The sequence below is a fragment of the Theropithecus gelada genome, chromosome 2 (assembly GCF_003255815.1).
Source record: "Theropithecus gelada isolate Dixy chromosome 2, Tgel_1.0, whole genome shotgun sequence".
Taxonomy (NCBI): domain Eukaryota; kingdom Metazoa; phylum Chordata; class Mammalia; order Primates; family Cercopithecidae; genus Theropithecus; species Theropithecus gelada.
The window spans coordinates 79,292,225-79,306,016 of NC_037669.1; the positions used below are offsets into that span (position 1 = coordinate 79,292,225).

At 39.3% G+C, this 13,792-nt stretch overlaps 1 protein-coding gene across 2 annotated transcripts in view; it reads left to right on the forward strand.

Annotated features, from left to right (window-relative positions):
* FHIT (fragile histidine triad) overlaps nt 1-13,792 on the forward strand; it is a 1,500,125-nt gene that overhangs the window by 395,040 nt on the left and 1,091,293 nt on the right. For both annotated transcript variants that reach the window (XM_025377569.1, XM_025377568.1), the window contains exon 7: nt 8,229-8,321. The gene's annotated coding sequence lies outside the window, so the exon portion shown is untranslated. The remainder of the gene's footprint in view (nt 1-8,228; nt 8,322-13,792) is intronic.

A 13,792-nucleotide genomic window follows, 5' to 3' on the forward strand; every position in this document is an offset into this window, starting at 1 on the left:
ATAGCTTTTCCAAAACAACTGAGAGAACATTAGGATGTGGAATTGCAAATATATTTCCATTTTGTCATGAAGAAGCTTAATATTTTTCCCTGTTACTTAGACATTAATTAAAACAGTGACATTTCTCTACTTTTACTAGCACCAGAGTAAGAAAAGTAAATATTTTGTTATAAGACTCTTATTCCCTGACAGAAATCTCTAATGGTACCTTATAGTTCACTTACCACTCTCTTCTTTTGGTTTACATGGTTCTTCTGTTTGGCTATTGAGCTGCTTTCCAGTGAAAATCATGTTTTGATGATTTTCAGCTGCTTTTTTTAGTTATTTCCTCTCAACCTGGAGATTAGAGAAAAGTAAGTGTAGGGAAAGAAAAGTAATTTTCTCTTTACTCTTTGTGGTTGTTAGGTTGGGATAGACCCTGTAACAAGAGAAAAACAAACAGAAGTTAAAAATGTGTATATCTCATGTACACATGGGAGAAACCCAGAGATATGAATAAATCTCAAAGAGGTGGCCTTGAGTTCAGGCTCAAATACCATTGTCCACTGAAACAAAAAAAAGAAGGGTATGGGGGATAGTCAGTTGTGGAGGGATGCCCAGGAAAGTATGGTAAACATGGGTAAGGTTTGTTGTGCAGATTTAAGTTGATGTCTTCTCCATTGGTAAGAGTCTCTAGTGATTTGGTCATCCTTCTCTTCCTGGTACAGAGAGGGAGACACCCTTACGAATAGAGATTTTGTAAATTCCCTTTACAAAAAGGTAACTTCCATTCTGTTTTCAGATCTTCTCCTGTAGCTGCAGTCTCTCAAAATAATCAGCTCAAAATAATCCTTATGCTAAAGAAGCATGTTGCGGGGAGGCATATTCTGGTCTACCAAGTTTCAATTCTTCACTGCTTATCATGGAGCCCAAGTTGAGCCAGGCAAGCTTTATATTCTTCATCCATCTGACAATCAGAAGTTATTAAATGCTTTCCATTGAGCACCATGTTAGGTACCACGAATACTACAAAAAGCACATTGGACAAAGATCTCAAGAAACTTGAGAAACATGACCATCTTTAGTAGTATAAGTTGGTAGGCCCATGAAATAAACCAAACTTGGTTGTAGGTATCCAGCAACTAAGAAGAAAGGGAATTATTTGACTTGTGTAACATTCCTTGTCTGACCAGAGAAAGCATTCCAGTTTTTCCATGCAGGTGAAATCTCTCTGTGATCAAAAACAAAGGGGTAATTTATTGGTTACAAAGTAAATATTGACTTTGGTGTGGTTTTCAAACACAGGAGTAGGTGTTGGGAGGTAAGGGTGCGGGCATAGATCATAACTGTCTTTACTATTGTGTTTCTAGAGTTTGACTCAATGCCTGACTCATAGTAGGTGCCTGTCACATAGTTGTTAGATTTCATTGAACTATTCAGTAGATCATTTTGCACTGACTTTTGATAACAATGATAAAGTGCTGTAAACTCCATGCCTTTGAATATTGTTGTGTCTCTCTCAAGAAAGCCATCCCTTGTTCTCCTTCTTCTCATCCTTCAGGTCTCAGGTTTAATTTAAGTTCCTTTGTTTTAGTATCTCTTAGAGTGATCCGCTCCTTTGTTTTTTGTTTGTTTTGTTTTGTTTTTGAGACAGCGTTTCACTCTTATTGCCCAGGCTGAAGTGCAATGGCATGATCTCGGCTCACTGCAACCTCTGCCTCCCGGGTTCAAATGATTCTCTTGCCTCAGCCTCCCAAGTGGTTGGGATTACAGGCACCCACCACCATGCCTGGCTAATTTTTGTATTTTTAGTAGACACGGGGTTTTTCCATGTTGGCCAGGCTGGTCTCGAACTCCTGACTTCAGGTGATCCACCCACCTCACCTCCCAAAGTGCTGGGATTATAGGCATGAGCCACCGTGCCTAGCCTGCTCCTTTCTTTTAGAGCTGTTCCCTGAGTTTCAAAGATTTCACTTCCTATGGGAGCCTTTGACTCATGCCCATCTCCCCCAATAGCTTCCAGGAGGATTAGATCACCTTTGTACCCTAGCCCCTAGTATTGTGCCTGGCACTTGTTATACTTATAAAAACTTTGTTAAATGAACAAAAGTAATTAATTACTAAACAATGTAGTGAGTTGTGTTTTAATGAGCTTTGAATGAAAATTGAATAATGGATTACAATAAAAGTAAGGTTAAACATAATAATAATGATGGCAATGATAATGATGATAAAAAAGGTGAATTCTAATCATGTGCTGGGTTCTTTACATAAATTATCTCACTGAATCCCCCTAACAACTTAATGAGGAAGCCAAAGTTATTATCCTCATTTTACCAAACAGGAAAATGAGCATGGAGAAGACAGATGATTACTTGGGTACAATCATGCAACTGTTTGGTTGATAGAGCCCAGGATTCAAACCCATGTCCTTCACCACTAAGAAAAATATATCCCTATGCTATTTTGCTAAAGCATTCTCTAGTCCACTATCTGGAGGAACAGAATTATCTGTCCTCATGTGTCCTGAGTAGTGTGACAAGTTACCCTGTGACAACCCAAAATAGCAACAGTCCCCCCATCATTTCACAGTGAGGCTTCAGCCTTGTTTCTGTCCAGGAACAGAAAAGGTAGCACCAGAGGCCATATGTTCTTTCCTTTCGCTATCAGCGGGGCTGGAGAGAGATGTTCTTATCACCCATCCCGTTTTAGTGCACAGCCCCCTAGCTGAACGCCCTTTGCTGCAGTTCCATTTATAAGGAGTATCACGTACTTCATTTGTTCAATTGAAAACCCGATGTTTATTGCAATGCAGAGCAGCCACATTATTATAAGTACTTACTCAGACAAATTAAATGATTCAGTGTAGTAGCTCTGAAAAGTCTAATTTCCATGTGTGGAATCATGTTTATTGACACTCAAATTCAAAGGCGCAAAATAGCATATTTACATTGGTAACTTATTCATAACATTCCTTTACTACCTTGCTCGTTTTATTGTTAGAAACCAATCCAAATCCCATTTTTAGGATGACACGCACAAAAGGATAATATTGAACTATTGTAACTGTGATGGAGGCCAAACAGTGAGAGCAAATCCAGCATTTTACTGGTGCCTCCTGCCTTCCAGTTTCATGTATTGGGATTTGGGGATGGCCAGATTTTTCTTTAAAGGTTTGGTTGTTTCTTTTTAAACATACAATATTGACCCAGGAGGAAGCATTCAGGTCACTTTGGGCTTTCACTTCATGATTACTGAACTTTCCTGCAAGCTTTTTTTGCTTCACAGACTCTCTCTCCAGGAAGAGAAGGAGCATTTTTCACAATTCTAGCCCCTTTCAAGAATGACCTCCTTGGCTCAAAGAGGATCTTGCAGTTATTAGCAGCAAAAAATGAATTATCCTAAAGCAAACTCTTTTCTTTTTTAAGAAAAGATTTCATTTTGTGGGGGGAAAACCTAATCTCAAGTCCTAGAACATGGAAGGTTAACAACCAACTTGCTTTAAGGAGAGAAATATGACAAGCAAAATTGCCAAGTCTGCTGAAGTACTAATCAAGCATATTGTTCCCTTGATTCTAGAAAATTGCAACGTGCTTTTAAAAAGGTTGAAAAGATGTTCATGGTGTACTCTTGGTTTACTTTGTCTGTAAATGTGTGTTCCTGTGTCCTGTAGTGTTGGTGGTTCCAGGGCCAGTGAGGAGGTGGTGAAGACCATGGCTGCTTGTGGTGTTCTGGTGTTCCCCTGGCAGAGAGCTCCTTGTCAATCCAAATGACAGACGGTTCCCTCTGCTGGCTGAAGTGAAATTCAGCCCTCCACACTGAGACAGTCTGGGAGGAATCACGAATGGTCTCACTGATTATTAAAACACAGTTTTGAGTTTCATCTTTAAAAAACTAATCTCGACCAGCCCGACCAACATGGTGAAACCCCGTCTCTACTAAAAATACAAAATTAGCCGGGCGTGGTGGTGCGTGCCTATAATCCCAGCTACTTGGGAGGCTGAGGCAGGAGAATCACTTGAAACTGGGAGGCAGAGATTGCAGTGAGCCGAGATTGTGCCATTGCACTGCAGCCTGGGCAACAAGAGCAAAACTCCGTCTCAAAAAAAATAAAAATAAAAAACAAACAAACAAAAAACTAACCTCATCTATCCCCATGTATGATTAGCTTAAGTGCAGTCCAGAACTGGTAATTCCCTTCCTTCCTTCCTTCCCTCCCTCCCTCCCTCCCTCCCTCCCTCCTTCCTTCCTTCCTTCCTTCCAAATCATTTTCACCAATAATGTCCTGTCCTTCCCTCCACCCTCCACTTTCTTTGCTGCCTCTAACCCCTGCCCAAAATTCCTTACCATAATGGGATGTATTTGACTAGTCCATTGTTTATACTTTTACATACATATATGTGAATCCACAGCAGCAGTCCCCAACTTTTTGGCACCAGGGACTGGTTTTGTGGAAGACAATTTTTCCATGGATGGGGAGTGGGGGATATGGTTTCGGGATGAAACGGTTCCACCTCAGATCGTCGAGCGTTAGGGTCTCTTCATAAGAAGCAGGCAGCCTAGATCCCTAGATCCTCGCATGCACAGTTCACCATAGGGTTTCTGCTCTTATGAGAACCTAATGTCCCTGCTGACCTGACAGGAGGCGGCGCTCAGGCAGTAGTGTTTGCTTGCCCGCCACTCACCTCCTGCTGTGTGGCCCAGTTCCTAACAGGCCACAGACTGGTACTGGTCTGCTGCCTGGGGGTTGGGGACCCTGATCTACAATGAATACATACTATTGTGTTTGTATGTTTAACATTTTCCTTTGTGTTGCTTTTCTGCCCATGACATTTATGAAACATCCACACTGATGCCTATAAAACCAATCTATGCTTTTTAACAGCCATAGGTCCTTTAATCATATAAATGTAGCATATTTTATTTACCCATTTTCCTTTAAGCGTGACTTTTAGGTCATTTCCAAGTTTCGTTATACTGAAAAAGGTGCTGCAATAATTATTTTAGTACATATCTCCTTATATGTGTGTTTCTTAGCCCTGGTATAACCCCCAAGAAGAGTCACTATGCCATGGCATATGTGTAATGTCACTTTTGATAATATAGTAAAATTGCTCAATAGAATAATATACCAATTCATGATTCTGCTGGAAGTAAACTAGAATAATATGCTATTTTTTTCTCATATCTTGGACAAAACTGAATTGTGTCAGTCTTTTTCATATTAACTAGTCTGACAGAAATAAAGTAGAATCCCATTATTTTCATTTGCATTTTCCTCATGTTTAGTTAGAATATTAGTCGGTTTTCATGCTGCTGATAAAGACATACTGGAGACTGGGCATTTACAACAGAAAGAAGTTTAATGGACTCACAGTTCCACATAGCTGAGGAGGCCTCACAATCATGGCGGAAGGCAAGGAGGAGCAAGTCACATCTTACATGGATGGCAGCAGGCAGATAGAGAGCTTGTGCAGAGGGACTTCCGTTTTTAAAACCATCAGGTCTCTTGAGACTTACTCACTCTCATGAGAACAGCATGGAAAAGACCCATACCCATGATTCAATTATGTCCCACCAGGTTCCTTCCATGACACATGGGAATTATGGGAATTACAATACAAGGTGAGATTTGGGTGGGGACATAGCCAAACCATATCAGTGAGGTTGAGCTGCTTTTCTTATGTCTATGGTCCATTGTTTCTTCTTTTAATCACTATTTTAAAAAATATTTATTTATCTTTTTCTCTTTGTTGATTTTAGGAGTTCCTTATGTATTCTGCTTATTCCCTGTTAAATATGTTGCTAATATCTTTGGCTAGTCTGGCATTTGAGAAGATAATTTATTCAGATGATCAGTACAGTTAAATTGTTATGGTTTCTAAATTAATTCTATGTACTATCAAGAAGTCAGGCATATTTCTATCTGCAATCTATTGAAAATCCTTTTGGATCTGCTTTCAAAATATTTTGCAAAGGACTGATCAGTTTTCACTGATTATCCTGCGTGCTACCTGGCTAGCACCTTTATTCACCAGGATAACTGCAGGAGCCTCCTAAGTGGCCTTGTTCTTCAGTTTATTCTTTCCAAACAGCCAGAGAGAGCTTATTAAAATGTAAGTCAGATCTTGGTTCACTTCTGCTCAGAACTAGGCAATGGCTTCCCACCTTGCTCCAAGTAAAAGCCTAAGTTCTTAGAGTGGCCCATAAGGTCCAGCACCCTCCAGCTCCTTGTCATCACTCTGACCTGGTTTCCTGCCACTCTCCCCTGGCTATTCCAGCCACACTGGCCTCCCTGCTGTTCTAACATACAAACATGCACCTGCCTGGGATGTTTGTACTTTCTGTTCCCTCTGCCTAGAATGTCTTCATCCAGAGCCATCATCATGGCTGTCTCCTGCACCTCAAATCTTCCCTGAGACATTACCTTTTCAGTGAGATCTTTCCTGATCTCCTTGCTCAAAAATGAAACAATCTCCCCAAACACACTGTATTGATTTCCTAGGGTGGCAGTAATTAAGTACCATATACTGAGTGGCTTAAAACAACAGAAATTTATTGTCTCATAGTTCTGGAGGCTACAAGTCTGAAATCAAAGTGTCACCAGGGCCATGCTCCCTCTGAAATCTGCAGGGAAATCTTTCTTTGCTTCTCCCTAACTTCTGGTGATTCGCCGGCAATCCTTGGCTTGCAGCTACATAACTCCAAAGCTACATAACTCCAATCTCGGCCTTTGTCCTCACATGGTGTTCCTTCTCCCCTGTGTCTCTGTGTCTTCATGTGGTCATCCTCTTATATCCAATCATATTGGATTAGAGGCCCGCCCACCAAACTCCAGTATGACTTCATCATACTTAAATAATTATATCTGTATCAATTCTATTACCAAATAAGGGCACATTCTAAGTACTGAGGGTTAGGACTTCAACATATCTTTTTTCCTGATGGGGAGGGGTTAGGGGAACAGAATTCAACCCATAACACTCACCACCTCCCTTCCTGCTATGTGTTTCTCCAGAGTCCTTAGCACTATTTAAGCAATCATGTATTTTCATATGTATTTTGTTTGTTTGTCTCCTCTACCAGAAGGTAGACAGCATCATGGTCCCGATCTGGGACCATTATGTTCACTACTATAGAGAATAGTGCCTGACACCTTAGTAAAATCTCAATAAATATTTGTTAAATGAATGATCATCTGCTTTCAATTACTACATTGAGCTGACCATGTAACATGATGTGGACCAAAATTTTTAGATTAAAAAAGGAAACAATTACCTCTAAATGAGATCCTAGGGAATGAATTGGTGTTTATGATATTTTTATTTCAAAGAAGTGTACATGAAGGAAACCCAGAGGTAGAGGTCAGAGCAGTGAGGAACCAGCCAGTTGGGGGATTAGTGCATTGTCATTGAGTGATTTATGGGCAGCAAGGTCTCAATAGCCTCCCTGTCACTTGTCCACTTTGGGGTTATCCCTGCAAGTAAGGTGGGTTATGGGGCTTTCACTTCACCCTAGCATCTAACATGTGCCAGAAACTGTGCTTGGTGCTTTATTCTTATTTAGAAAAAAAAAATCTTCTTCATAAATGTATCCTTCAAATATTATTATACCCGTTTGATAGAGATGGAAAGTGAGTCTCAGCGAAATTGAGCAGCGACATAGGACATAGACGTAGTAAACACATTACTAGGATTCAAACTCAGGCCAGTGGGACCAAAAAAACCCATATTTCCTTTGCTTGTCAGATTCCTTCAGATTCTGTGGACACCAGAGTTTCAAGGGAAAGTGAGTAAACTGGCCCACACATGATGCTTCATACAAATGACTTGGCATAGACCATCAGAAAACCAGAGAAAGACTCTTCCCACCAGACACATGGGTCAGCCTTATCTCTTTGCAAAATGGAAAGCCCCAGTGCCAGGACTTTCCAGTTCTTGAGGAGGGTCAAATGATGCGGCTGAAACAACCCTGGACTAGGAATCAGAAATGAATAATTAAGGCACGGTTCTGCCCCTTTTCTTGTGTGATCATGTATGAACCACTTATACCCTTTTGAGCCACAGTCTCCCATGTGCAGACTAATGACAATGCATACAAGAATCACATATGTACTTCCATTCTGCCCTTTTAACAATACCTGTGTGGCAATGCTCAGCATTCATGGTGAATATTCCTAATGAAATTGAACCTAGAGCCATCTAGATCACTGCTGAAATAATCATCTGAATTCCTTGTCCTTGGTGTAGGTGTCCTGGGAATACCTGCCTGCTTAGACCTTCTGTAAAAGCTCTGTGCATCCTGCCACTGAGGACTCCGAAGAGGCAGCAGTCTTCTGAAAGGTAGGGTTTACTTAATTTTGATTTTTTTTTCAAAGAGTTTGAAATAATTGACCTGCTATGAGTACCCTTATAATAGTAGTAATGTTCCTATGTACATGTAAAATAGAACTTTTAAAATGGTAAAATTTCAGGGCTAGATTCCCTTGGAGAATTTACCCTCTTTCGACTTCTATTTGTAGCTGCCATTTTAAAAATTGGGGTATAAATATTATGTCAGTTAAATAAAAGAATGATGACTTCACTTTCTGAAGAAAGCATTCCCCTTCTTTTCCATGAAATGTAACTTACCTGTTACCTGATTGACATGCCATTATATTATCCTTTCCCCAGCAGTTACACATATTTAATAATTTTTATGTGTAAAAAGTAAGGTTAAACAGTTACAAAGTCAAGTTGTTATGTTTTGCATGGCTTTAAGAATGCTAGTGGAATGGAAATGAAATTAGGAGCAGCAGGAGGAGGCTCTGTTATGAAACAGAATTCCTTCCACGGCATGGTACCGTTCGTGGTCAGAGGAAGTCCTAGTGGCATCTACTGGGATGGACAGTGAAGGGTAGGTCTTACAAAGAGGCTTTAAGTTAGAGTAAAATAATCACTTGTCTGTATGCATCTTTGAACGATTTCACTGGATATGTTGAATATGTATTTTTAGAAATAGCAGCAAAGGGCCTATAATCCCAGCAATTTGGGAGGCCGAGAGGGTGGATCACTTGAGGGCAGGAGTTTGAGACCAGCCTGGCCAACATGGTGAAACCCCGTCTCTACCAAAAATACAAAAATTAGCCAGAAGCAGTGGTGGGTGCCTGTAATCCCAGCTGCTCAGGAGGCTGAGGCAGGAAAATCGCTTGAACCCGGGAGGTGGAGGTTGCAGTGAGCCAAGATCGTGCCATTGCAGTCCAGCCTGGGTGACAGAGTGAGACACTGCCACAAAAAAACCCAAAATAATAATAATAGCAATAAAGTAGGAGCAATGCACTAATCTGGTAATCTCTAGCATGTCGTCAGGGGACCGTGCTCATGTAACCCCTCCCTAGGACTCATATTTACTCCTTTCCTTTTCTGTCACTTCATCTCATCTTTGCACCTTTAACAATATCTCTCATTCCCAAGTCTCAGACAATTTAACATGTATAATAATATGTATATTGAATAATCCTATGTGCCAGAACACAAAGATACTATGCTCCTTTTTCTGCTTCTGGTTGAGACCCAGTTTCCTGTATCCACTTTACAATGTCAACCAGCTTATCCTTCGTGCCGCCTTCCCTTTCCCTCTCATTCCACAGTCACTTGAAACCCATGGTTTATGCAAAATTTGCAAAGTTAGGCAGGATTGCTCCTAGAGTTGTAGAACTGTGAGACATTGCTGCATCTTGTCATGGGATGAGGCAGGCATCTTTAGATAGTTTACCTGGAAAACAAAGAAAATTTAAAGGCAGTAAATGAAATAAGGCAAAATGGAGCACTGGTGTTATGTGCCTTTTCATATGAGCCTTTGCATATAATTATGTGATCCTTTTTGTTATTGTTTGGGTTAGCGTTTTAAGCCCTGAAGGAAGGCTTTTTTTTTTTTTTTTTGAGATGGAGGCTCCCTCTGTTACCCAGGCTGGAGTACAGTGGTGCGATCTCAGCTTACAGAAACCTCTATCTCCTGGGTTTAAACAATTCTCATGCCTCAGCTTCCCAAGTAGCTGGGATTACAGGCACAAGCCACCACACCCAGCTAATTTTTGTATATTTAGTAAAGATGGGGTTTCACCATGTTGGCCAGCCTGGTCTTGAACTCCTGACCTCAAGTGATCCACCCATCTCAGCCTCCCAAAGTGCAGGGATTACAGGAATGAGCCATTGCGCCCATCCAGAAGGCTCTTTTTAAACATAAAAGCTGTCAATATAAAATATATTGTTTCTGGAAGGGTGGCATTTTAATAATAATTACTGATAAAAAGAACTGGCAGGGCATGGTGGCTCACTCCTGTAATCCCAGCACTTTGGGAGGCCGAGGCGGGCAGATCACAAGGTCAGGAGATCAAGACCATCCTGGCTAACACAGTGAAACCCCGTCTCTACTAAAAAAATACAAAAAGTAGCCAGGTGTGGTGGCGGGTGCCTGTAGTCCCAGCTACTCGAGAGGCTGAGGCAGGAGAATGGCATGAACCCAGGAGGCAGAGTTTGCAATGAGCCAAGATCGCGCCACTGCACTCCAGCCTGGGCAAAAGAGCAAGACTCCATCTCAAAAAAAAAAAGAACTGTAGACTAAGTTTTAGAAACCCTACTTACTCCTAGAAAGACGTATATTTTGTCTCCTAATAGTGAAGGGTATGTGCCCGATGTCTCCAAAACCCCTTTGCTATTTCTTGTCTTTACACAGACAGACTCAGAGTTCTACTGTTTGCTGTGTGCTCTTAGTGAACTCAACCTCTCGGAACTCTGGTTTCTTCCTCCATTAAAATGAAGCTAGTTATTCTAGGGAACTGCTGCAAAGAATAGTTGTGAAGGATTAACTGACGATTTATGTAAAGTGGTTAGCAAGGTGGCTAGTATACAAATCTTTCAAGAAATGGAAGCCATAATGATTGTGATTAGAAGGAATTATGCAATTACCAACCCTGGATTGGCATTTTAGGATTTTCAGTATTGTATTTCTCTTGGGATATTATCTATTGCAGTTTTCAGTGAGTCAGGATTTAGAGATATCTGAGACCAAAGAAATAAGGTAAAATAACGTGGCAAAGTACCATGTAGATTATCACTGATAGTCATGATTCTGTATAAGTCTCGTTGCTTTGAGATTAAATGCCACCAGTCTAAGAGCTAGAATTGATTGATGTTCTACCATTCTATCATATAACTTTATGCTGTGTTTTCATTCCAAGCCTTCTCATGTACTTGGCAAGATGATCAAGGAAGCCCTGACCCTGGCTTCTATTTCTACTTAAAACTAAACTCAAATGTCACTAAATGAGGGAATGGATGGAGGTTAAGTATTTTGAGGAGAGGTGTTAGGAAATGCAAAGCAATGTTTCCTAAATGTTTTTACTTGTTTCCATTTCCAGTATGGCTAAGTAAGTTCTACTGGACCTGAAATTCTCACAGATATCAACTATAAAGTACCAAAAGACCAAAAAAAAAAAAAAAAAAAGAATAGAAAAGAAAAAAAGAAATTACTAGAGAATAAAAATAAGCAGAAAGATTCTGGAAGGGAGCTGAAATTCAAAACTTGGAAGCACAGATCTGTCCAAAGTGAGTTTCCCATTTTACAACTTTTAGACTGAAAGCAGGCTAAAATTAATGTCACTTCAGATGGCCAGCCTCCAGTAGAAAACTCAAAATGTTTTTGGTTTGAAGACCCAAAGAACAAGGTTCAGGGCAATCATAGCCACAGGAAAATGAATTTAGAATCTTGGAAAGAGGAGAGGCAGAGAGGGGAAGCTCCCAAATCTGTATATAAACACTACCCACATTTCTGGCTGACTCTTGGATTTATTAATGTGAGACAAACTAAACTTTCAGACAAAAAGAGTTACCAGAGATAAAGCAGAATATTTCATAATAGTAAGTCATATTAAGAAGGTGTAAGAATTGTAGATGAATATGCTCTTGATAAAATTCCAAGTGAGGTCACATCATGTAATTTTGAGGTATATGTCATGTGTATATTCTTGGATGGAGCAGACACAAATTATCACAAAGTTAAAAGAACTGAACTGAAGTTTGAGCTGCCACCCAAAAGATAGTTTGAAATTTGAGTATAACTAATTGCCTGCTAAAACAAATAAATCAATACCCTTCAGAAAACTGTAACAGGATTCAAACTCTTCATACCATAACATACATACTTGCAAATCATACAAGCCCAAATTACATGATCTATGAAAACCCAATAAAATTGACTCATTCTGAAGACAAAAGGCAATTATCTGAGACCAATTCCAAGATGAGCCAGATGTGGGAATTAACAAAGATTTTAAAGTGGCTACTATAACCATGCTCCACAAATAATAGGAAAATAAACTCACAATGAATAAGAAGGTAGTAAACAGAAACTGCAAAAAGAACCAAATAGAAATTCTGAAAACTGAAAATACAATATTCAAAATAAAAACTCATTGAGTATACTTACAGCAACTGGAGGTAAAAAAGGAAAGTGTCAGTGAACTTAAAGAGATCCATAGAAATTTTCTTTTGGAAGAACTGAAAGAAAAAAAGACTTAAAACAACTGAATAGAAAAAATAAACAGAGACTCAGGGACCTGTGTAACAGAAATTAAAATGCCTAGCTTACATGTAATTGGAGTCTCAGAAGGAGAAGAGAAAGAGAATGAAACAGAAAAAATATTTGAAGAAATAATGGGCCCAAATTTTCAAATTTGGTGAAATACATAAATGCATAGATCAAGAAATGCAGTGAACCCCAAATGGGATACATTTAAAGAAAACTGTGCATAGGTACATCGTATTCCAACTGGTGAGCACCAACAATAAAGAGAGAATCTTGATAGTAGCCAGAGAAAAATGGCACAGTATCTTTGGTGGAGCAATTCTTTAAATGAACACTGCCGTCTCGTCAGAATTTATAAAGGCCAGAAAAAGTGAAATGATATTTTTAAAGTACAAATGAGGGGGGGGAAAAAGCAAAAAACTGTTAATCCAGAATTCTACATGCAGTGAAAATATCCTTTGTGAGTAAAGGCAAATTAAGGACATTTTCAGATAAAAGGAAACTAAGAGCATTTATTGTCAGTGGACCTGCACCACAGAAATGCTAAAGGAAAGATTATTCAGGCTAAAGTAAGATAACACCAGATGGAATCTTAAGTCTTCAAGAAGGAATAAGAAAAATTGGAAATTGTAAATATAAGACTATTTTTTCATGATAAGATCTTTAACATACACAGGACCTGTTAAAGCAAAAATTATAACATTGTCTTGTGGTGTTTGTGATGTCATATGTATAGATGTAATTCATATGACTTTATAGCATAAAGAATGGAGGTGGTGGCAAATGGATTTATACAGTTGCAAAGTTTTTCAATTTTATGTAAGATAGTATAAAATTAAATCCAGGTAGACTGTGAGAGATCAAGAATATATGTTTTAATTCCTAGAACAACCACTGAAAATCCAAAGATAAAATAGAATCCTAAATTAAAAAAAAAAAAAAAAAAGATCCAAAGATTGCAGAGGGAAGAAAAAGAAAAACAAGAAGCAGAGGAGCAAACAGAAAACAAATAATAAACTTACAGCTCTAAATGCAACCAGATCAGTAATCAGATTAAATGTCAATGGACTAATGACTCTAAAATGTAGAGGTGTCATAGCAAAATTCTACCTGATGTACAAAGAAGAGCTGGTACAATTCTACTGAACTATTCCAAAGAATTGAAGAGGAGGAATTTCTCCCAAACTCATTCTATGCATTCACCCTGATACCAAACCTGACAAAAACACAACGAAAAAAAAAGAAATCA